The sequence below is a fragment of the Neolamprologus brichardi genome, chromosome 5 (assembly GCF_056152115.1).
Source record: "Neolamprologus brichardi isolate AB-2024 chromosome 5, ASM5615211v1, whole genome shotgun sequence".
In the NCBI taxonomy this organism is placed as follows: domain Eukaryota; kingdom Metazoa; phylum Chordata; class Actinopteri; order Cichliformes; family Cichlidae; genus Neolamprologus; species Neolamprologus brichardi.
The window spans coordinates 5,467,555-5,473,798 of NC_142108.1; the positions used below are offsets into that span (position 1 = coordinate 5,467,555).

Genomic DNA, 6,244 nt, shown 5'->3' on the forward strand with positions numbered 1-6,244 from the left:
TCTATTATTGAAAAGTCCAAAATACACCAAAGCAAAAGCTATTAGTAACGCTCAGTGCGCGTAGCACAAGATGTGAAACAGTGAATCAGTCATCTTAAGTACACCGAGTGTAGCTCTGGCCCACTGCTTCACAATAAACAAATTAAAAGCTCCATGGTGCTGAAGGTCAAAAACTCTACTGGGAACTTTTGATTGGAAAAGGGAGGAAAACCTTCACTGATTTTTATTCACATATTAGACACACAGGCTGAAGCAGTGCAGCGCCTGGGCCTTTTTCAGGTACCACTAAAGTTACAATGTCACCATTAGATGCCAGTAGATTGCAGTCAACTGAATTCACTTCTCTTAACCCTCCTAATTCAAGTGCATGAACTGAGCTACGGTAGGTAGGTAGCTCTGCTAACTCTGACTGTAGTTCAGTGTATGTTCAATCTCTTCATTTGCTTTTTGGACACGTGAAATTAGAAAAATCTCTTGAACCATATTGACTTTGGTGGACAGAAAAAAAAACTTACACCGTTTGGGATAACATCTCATAATGTGGGACTGTAGTATTGAATTTTCAAAACTGGATTTTCTGCTTATAGTTGTATTAGCCACCAAACACAATATGGCAACACTGAGAAGATAAATCATTAATGCTGTGTTGTCAGATACAGGTGTCGGTGTGGCTGCCTTAGTTCTCTTTCTGTAGCAGGACTTTATAAAGCAGACTCAATTCTTCTGATCAGCTGTTGTCTGAGGTTTAAACCAATTTTAACATAACTATAAAGTTGAACCACTTCAAGCTGTGGGTTCATCTCCTCCAACTGAAATCAGAGCAGCAAATAACCAGTTCAGAGACAGACTCTAATGTAGCATCACATTCATGGATCACTCCTGAAAATCCTGCATTTGTAATTCTGCATCAGACTTTAAAAACAGCTCATCTGTGGAAGAGAAACCATTGAGTTCATTCACACCTATATTTTATCTTACGCACGTTTTGGAGAGTATTTAACAGGTATTGTTCCCAACTTTGATACAACAGCAACATTTCAATGGAAGCAAACAGAGGACTCTACAAACCCATCAGGTTATGTGACAGTCTTAGTTTTTGCTGCATTTCAACAGTTTGAAGAATTTGATGTAGTTTTAAAAGCTGACAAACTGAGAATAGACTTAAGTAACAATGAGTATTTTTTTATTTCTTTGACAGGTGTTGTTCAACACACCCATTTACAACATGGCTGTGAAGATCTGCTGGCATCTTCCGGGCTTCAGAGCTCAAGTAAGACCCATATCCGTCCAAACCAAAACTGAGATCAAATATCAGGTGATTTCTGAGGACCGGAGAGTGGTGGTGATTAAATGTCTCCTTTTATTTTTAGATTGCAATGAAGATGGAGTTCCTTAGACTTCAGCAGGAAAATCAAATCCCACTGCACATCACTGCCGAAGAGCTGAGGGATGCTTTGGTGGAGAAGAGCAAAGAGACACTCAGAGAGCAGTGAGTTACTGTGACACCTACAGACCATCCACCTCACACCTAAAAACCTGTTTGTGATGAAGTGTAAATGCTTTGAGAAAACCTCTCTTTTGCTTTGCTTTGAAGGCTTTGGGAATTTGAATTCCCAAAGGATTTAGAAGAAAAAGAAGCCAAACCTCTTCTGAAACTGGAAATGTATTTTATTAATTATGTTCACATAACCTCTAAATGAAACTGTACCGTAAATATCCTTTCTGTTTCAGGTGTGGGCATTAAACATAATTAATAAAATGAGGGACAGAGTTTCAAGCCTGAATCCTGCTTAAGTTTCCAGAGGCCATACCTCCTAAATTTCAGTGATTTACAATTATTAACAGTCCAGCTACAGTGTTTCAATATTTCTGTGATTCTTTAAATAGGTTTAAAAGATAATTCTTCTAACTTTATTTTACCTAAACTCCTCAGCAATGCCAGAAATGACATCCAAACCCTTAAACAGAAGCAGCAGGAAGCATAAAGCTCCAAACTGCTCACCGCACAGGAAGTGGTGACAGAGGTAGTTCCCCCGTGTCCTTCCAGGTCTTCCTCCTTGCCTCTTTTTGAACATGGCCTCCCAGAACCTGAGCATACTCTCCAGCATTGTCACAAAAGCCACTTTGGCTCGAGTCCCCAAAACCCTCAGAGAAATGGAAAGCCAGGACATCTTCTCCTTTTCCATCAGAGATGACATGGTCCAGACTGTCCCGAGGGAGATCAGAGAGAAAAATCCAGAAGAAATTCTACTCAACAAAATTGCAAACTTTGCACCAGAGCTTCTCAAAACAATTGTGGACGTAGCAAAGAACACCATATGCAAGATCTTCAAGCCCCCTTTTGGAAGTCCAGTGTCTGATGTTATTCCAAATGAAGAACCTCTTTCTAAAGGTCTGCCAATGTCTAATGTTCTTTACACTGAAGAACCTCCTTTTGAAACTGAGTCAGAATTTTAAAGGGACCTTAAGGGTTAACTTCACTAAATCCTACAAGGACTAAAAACATTTGTTATGCACTGGCTGAGCATTTTATGTAGGCTAAAAAATCATGCAAAATATATTCAAATAGTTGAAATCATCTAAACTATCACACCCCGACATATAGCATAAGTGAAAAAGTGAAAAGCAACTATAATTGCTATAGACAATTATAGCTTGGAGTGTATGAAGTTGTAGAATTTTATTTGCAGAGATAGGCATTATTGCTAAACGTTCAAGGATGCATAAACCATCACAATCAGAAGCACATATTCCATGTTTGTTTTTTGTCCTTTTTACTAATATTCAAAATATTCTTGCTAACTTTGGTTTCCAATTAAATTAAATTTGGTGTAAACAATAAAAAACTAAAAGGGAAAACACGTTTCCAAAAGTTGAAGAGAGCACTGAAAAAACGATTTTACAAAAAGAAAATCGCCACTGGAAGTGAAGTAAAATCCAGGGATTCTGAGAGTGAAGAAGAAAAACCGAAAGAGAAAACATGTTTCTGGAAGTTTAAGAAAGCAGTGAAAAAACGATTTGACAAAAAGAAAATAGCCACTTCAGAGGGACCTGACAATGAGAGTGAAAGGCAATTATATGCCTCTTCGTAGTCAATGCTAACTGACAATGAGGTTGTGCAGGATGCTGCCATTATGAAAAATCAGCTGTCACTACCAGTGATGTCAGAGAGCCCCCTTCACACGACAAAGAAAACGTCTAGTCAGAAATTATTGGATGAGAAACTTGAAGACTTGCCAACAGGACACTGCGAACATGACGAGATAAAGGCTGGTCATCCGATCACTGATAGCACGTTGTCAACAAATATCTGTGAGAGAGACACAGAGGATGATGTGTTAAAAGCATTTTAACACTCGGTGTTAAAATGCTCAATCAACAATCTCTTTATTCCATACGACACTTTGAGCATTACGTCCGGATGGGAGATTTGCACAGGAGGGTGTCCAGCCAATCTCGAAGTGTATGACCGTTTCTCACATTCTTATAGCTTCGGCCCCCTCCAAACTAAGCATGCACATTTTTTCTCTCTCTCAGTGAGGCTAAGTTACGACCTTGGCTGTCTGTGCAGTATGTTTTGTTCTTTCTAATCAGACAAATAAGGCCATGATTCTCTGCAAACAGTATTTCTTATATCAGCAGTATAATGCATCATAAAACAGTGTATCATCCCATTCCTGTTTTTATCCTCAGAACAAACAATCAATTAAATCAAACAATCAATCTGCTGGTCCCTCTCTAGTCTAAACAACAGTGTTTTCAGTAGCTTTCCACTAGAAGATGGTCCCCTGTTATCTACTTACTCCCAGGCAAGCGTGAGCGAGAGTCTACAGCAGTCTTCAACTAACTTTAAACATCTATGAAATAGATAAATGTCATAAATCATGAATAACAGGATATTTATTCCATGTTTTTTTTTTTTTGTAGTTATTAACAAATATGACATGATACAGCTTACCTTTCTCGTTGACTCTTCTGCACCTGACAATGGGAGACCAGATTGTCACTTGTAACCAGCATGATTTAGACGCTACAAAATGAATCTTGGGAGCTGAGTTTGTATACTCATAACTGTTGTTAGCTAAGAGACTCTTGTATAAAGTAAAATTAAAAATACTTAAAATACAACCCTGAACATTTGAAAAATATCAAATTGTAGAATTTCAATCACAAAGCTATTTATAATTGCTAAAGGTTCAAGGATGTATAAGCCATCACAACCAGAAGCATATATCACACGTTTCTTTTTTGGTGCATTTGTAACAGAGTCAGAAAACAGCTTAATGAATTTCCTCAAAATTGATGTGCTTTGTGAATAGTTGGAGCCACCTGGTGGACAAATACCACAACTGCAATTGTTAAGGTTCCAAATTGCATGCACAGCACACTTAGAGACTTTGTCGCTATATGTAGCGAGTTTTCAGACCCCGTTAGCGACTTTTTTTCTAAAAAGCAACTAGCGACAAATCTGGCGACTTTTTCTGGTGTTATTGGAGACTTATTTATGACGACTTTTTGACGTGAAAGCGGGTATCGCTTTTACTTTCAACAAGCAGCAGGTGCTGCCGTGGGCACCTTGCCCGTTCCAAAGCGCTCACGGGCGGCGGATAGTCCTCCCCCAGCTGCTATCAGGGCAGAAGATGTTCACACCTATGCGTCTGAACTGCAAATGAATCGCGCATGAGCGAAGCCACTGCTCCCGCACTGACTGTAACGCAGTCAGTACTTCTTTTACTGTTATGCTGTTTTGTGGATCACGAGGTTTAAAACTACTTATAAACACACACACACACACAAAGTAACTCCACCAGAGTGCCTATTTCGGGTAACTTTTGCCGGTCCAGGCCCGGATAAAGGAGCAGGGTTGGAATTGTGACATTAAAAAAAAACAATAATTGCTAAAATAAATTTAATTTGTAGTTCTAAATAAATTCTAAATGCATTTAGGACGTTTTTTACTCACTTTATGTCTCTTCCACAATGTTATTTCTCTCTCCAACAACTAGGTTACAATTATATTAGCATGACCAATTATGCAAATTATTTAGCGACTTCTAGCGACTTTTAGGACAACCAATAGCGATTTTCCTTACTGAGGAGTTGGCAACACTGAGCACATGCCTCAGCAAAGGAAAATACTCCCAAGCTGGTGGTAGGTGCTTGTGAGCGATGCTGTTGTCAATTTTGTATGTGTATTCATGAAAACATTCTCATAGTGGTAATTGTCAACATGTATTTTGATTGTAAGCAGTACTAGCATGTATCCTGAAAGTTACAGGCATTTTGATGCATGGGTAGTAATTTTATTCACAAGTAGCATTTTTAGTTAGCATGCTAAGCTAATACTCGTTAGCTAGTTGGGTGCTTTTTGACTTGCACTCAGCTCTAATTTTTCTCTATGAGATTGTAATTGTTCTAATTCTTGTTAACAGAACTGAATGTTGCAGTTGCTTTTCACACTGTTGATGACGACTGTGTGCCGTTTTCTTTGTTCCAGGTAGGCGCTGTTAAGTACAAGTTTTAGTTGATGCTGTTGTATAGAAAGAAAATGATGAACAATGATGTTTGTTTTATTATAGAAGAGCTGTTTTTATATGTTATTGTTTTTGTTGGTTAGGAAAAAGGAGATATAATGTCTCACATCTCTCAGTTACCATAGGGAGAGAGGTAGATAAATAATACTGCCACTATATGATCACAGGTTTGGTTTCAGCTAGAACTTCCGCTGTTTTGCATGCCTTCCTCCATTTCTTCCTATCCATGGCATCTTCTGGTGTAACATTCGCAGCCTTCATATCATCTTTGATTCGGTCCATCCAGCGCTTTTTTGGTCTTCCTCGTGGCCTGTTGCCACTCAGATCTAATTGCTGGGCTGTCTTTGTGATAGTTTTTATCACTACGGGCAACATGGCCGTACCATTGGAGCCTCGCCTCCCGCATCTTGTCTGTGATCGGTGTCACTCCCCGTCGTTTCCTGACATCTTTGTTTCTCGCTCAGTCTAGTCGTGTGAGACCCAGAGGCCACCTCAGCATCTTCATCTCCATGGTGTGAAGGGCTTGTTCGTGCTTGGTCATCGCTGGCCAGCACTCTGACTTACAGTTTTGTTCCTCAAGATCTAATTGGTCATTTAAGTGTTCCAGAAATGTTTTGAGCAGTGTGTTTTGCCGATTTTTTTACATTGACACAGAAAAGTGGTAAGGAGAATGGTATTTTGTTAATGTGCTAGATGGAAGTTTGACTGGG

General features: G+C 39.2%; 1 pseudogene; it reads left to right on the top strand.

The window, feature by feature from the left end:
• The first annotated feature begins 1,040 nt into the window (after positions 1-1,040).
• LOC148102700 (uncharacterized) lies at positions 1,041-2,457 on the top strand (annotated as a pseudogene).
• The last annotated feature ends 3,787 nt before the right edge of the window (positions 2,458-6,244 follow it).